We start from the raw sequence: 3,422 nt of genomic DNA, 5'->3' as shown, positions 1-3,422 counted from the left end.
GTTAGAGTGATAGTTTAATATGTCGCTTGTCTATGTCGCGTTATAGTTAGAGTATAGAAATTATTATCAAATATTTACCAGGAATAGCGTACTTTCGTTTTGACTCTCTTCTTTTCCATCGCATACCTTTAATGTATCAATTTGCATCAGTGTTGGCGAACCTTCAATCATTTTAGAAAATGCATCAAGTCAGCATGGAGTTACAAACAAATCGTTGTTAGATTGAAAGGCTGAATTGAAGAACTTCATTCATGGCGAATGATAAATAAAAATTGAATGAAACTGAGTTTATACTTTTTGTGCAGATTTCACTTTTTGGCAAATTTTCATACTTACAAAAAAAAAACGCATTTTTGATTATTACTATTAGGTATGTGAGTTTTTCGAAATAACCTCCAATCTATCTAGCTTAACCTTCAGTCTTTTATTTTTGGAATAATTTCATAATTGAATCATAGCATAAGAGGCCAGAGTCAGTGGTTTATTATATTAGAAAACTAGTTCACGTACAGTACACGTTAGTACATATGGGTATGCAATAGTGTTGTGATAAGTAAAGATGTCCATAGAGAATAATTTTACAATAGTTGAATTCATTTGAAGTCGAAAAAAACGAACTCTGTTCTTACAAAATATAAGGTCCAATGGCGAAAGTGGGAATATACAAATTTTTATGTTCAAAAAAATTCAAGATTGTTTGCATACGAAACTTTCAATAGGTTGTCTTCCTCATATCTATTTTCGTGGTGAACTCTATTTCGCATGGTCTGCTATCGACATGCAAACAAATCCAATTTGTCGAAATGTGACACTACTGGCGTTTATCACAGTAGGATTGGTTGTTGATAATGTTGGTCGGAATGGACGGAACAATAAGTACTAATAATTACGGTATCTTATACACCAGCAGCTTGTACCACGATGATAACAACGCGAGAATAATGCTCTTAGCGGTCTTTTATCTTCTATATTGGAAAGTCCCTGTTCTCGAGTAGTGCCACTATGTACGTATTATACCACATAGGAGCGTAACAAGACTACTCGAAGTTGCTTCATACTAGAATCAACATTTAAGCGGTATGTCAATGAAACGGTGGCCTATGTAGAGACGAAGCATAATAAGCAAACCGTACCGTACGCGCTATCGATGAATGTAAATGAAGAACACAGACTCTGAACGGCGTGGCGGCGGGACAATAATGGCGACAACAAGCATAGTCTGGCAACGAAAAAATCCTCACCGGGAAACCATACGACACACGTTGAACGATAACGGTAGAAACGGCAGTCAGTTGGGCGGAATGCCGGCCAAGTCAATGACTGCTGCGGTGCGGCCTGACGCGCTGAACGGAGGAATTATGCAATATGGGCTCTCTTACAGACCATTTCGATCCATTAGAGCCGAACCATTTTACCAGGCTATTGTGGCGTTGACGTCCCGAAAGGTTGTGGGGTGGTGAAAAAATACTGTTACCATTGTGGTCTTTCGGGGAAATAAATTTCAAGAGATTTGAGCGTGAAGTTACTGGAACAGATTTGTTTTGTGCATCATATTTGGATGCACAATAGGATACCACCATCACCGGTCGTTTGTTTACGCTCCAATCAGTATCATGAAACAGTTAGGTTGTTGACATCAATTATCAGCTATTATTTTTTGTTTCATTTTCTTTTGTGTCAATGAATCTTATTTATCGTTTTCATTTTCATTTGAGTCACTCATAGGTTCACAAGGATGGTTGAATACCTAAAAGTTTTAAAGCGGCTTATGACAATTAAGCTAAAACGACATCCTTATTTACTACGTCTGATTCATGACAATTCTACAACAACCATTTGAAATTCAACTATAGCAAGTATGGGCATTGGTTAATCCATTATGTTTCCAAGCCATTTCTAATGGAATAAGCGAACGGTTCAACTTGTCCTGCTCTAGTTTTAATCAAACTTTCAATGTGTCTTTAGTGATGAAAATCGTTCTTTTTTCAGACACTAATTGACTGTTATGACTCAAAATTAATATTAAAAAAGGGCGAATGATCATCGATGCAAATACGCGGTGGACGGAAGGAGCCAAATCTGGTGAGTAAGCAATATGTGAAGTACCTTTCCAACATGGTGACTAAATTGTTTCCTTAACCGGTTTTGCAGTGTGTGATGGAGCATTATCATGCAACAATATCACTTTGAGTTACCTCTTTTGGAACTCTGGTCGCTTTTCACCCAAGGCACGATTCAAATTGATCATTTGTTGTCGGTAGCGTTCAGTATTAATGGTTTCTTCAGGTTCAAGTAGCTCCCGCCAAACACAACGGACGGTCTGATGTTCAAACAGCTAACTGCGAAGTCTGTCAACAAAGAAGGGTCAAATATTTAAATACGTTTAAGTCCAAGGCGTTGCTTTTTTACAGATTTGCTCGTTTTATCTTCGACATACGGATAGAGCAGCTCAAATCAACACTGATTGCAAAGTTGCTTTCAATTGCATTAATCAGCAAATTGTGCTACAGAAGTTATCGACTAGCGCTTCAGACGAATATGACTGCTGGATGCTGTTTCAGATATATTGAACCGTAGAATGTCAGTAAATCTTGGTTCTATGGAATTGATTATTTTCGGCAATAAGTCCGGTGTGTGTGTGTGCGTGTGTGTGTGTGTGTGCGCGCGTGTGTGTGTGTGCGCGCGCGTTTGTGTGTGTGTGTGTGTGTGTGTGTGTGTGTGTGTGTGTGTGTGTGTGTGTGTGTGTGTGTGTGTGTGTGTGTGTGTGTGTGTGTGTGTGTGTGTGAGTGTTTTATTTTTTTTCGTGAGGAAACGCTGAATGCTTGTCACAATAATGATGTATGTTTATATCACGTGGCACGGTGTGGGACTCTAACCCACTAATAACCTCCGTCACCCCCATGGAACTACCGTTAAGTATTACTTCGGGAGAAGGCTGTGTCTGTACACTGCTCGGTACACCTGTCGAGACGTGAACCGATCCGGAGATCACGACCGTCATAACGTCCACTCCTTCACAGGCACCCTCGAAGGGTGCTGCCATCCTTAATGCTACTCCATGTTCCTTGACCGTCCACTTTACTTGCACTTATCGAAACATGTACCGATTCAGAGATGGTGACCGGCATTCACTTCATCACATCACACAAAACGGGCGATCAGCTCGATTGATGTAATTACCACGGCATTGCGCTGATCAACACCGCTTACAGGGTGCTCTCCCAGATTTTGTTTATCCTCAATGGCAGAATCTGGCGGACTTTATGGGGGTGCTAGCATAGATCAAATTTTCACTCTATGACGAACGTGCCCACGCATAATATTTTCGTGGACTTCAAGGCAGCATACGATAGAGTTGAGCGCATACAGCTGTGGCAAATAATGCCACAGAACGGTTTTCCGGACAAACTGACGCGGCTGAT

This window comes from Sabethes cyaneus, chromosome 3 (assembly GCF_943734655.1).
Source record: "Sabethes cyaneus chromosome 3, idSabCyanKW18_F2, whole genome shotgun sequence".
In the NCBI taxonomy this organism is placed as follows: Eukaryota; Metazoa; Arthropoda; class Insecta; order Diptera; family Culicidae; genus Sabethes; species Sabethes cyaneus.
This window is presented reverse-complemented; position numbering follows the sequence as displayed.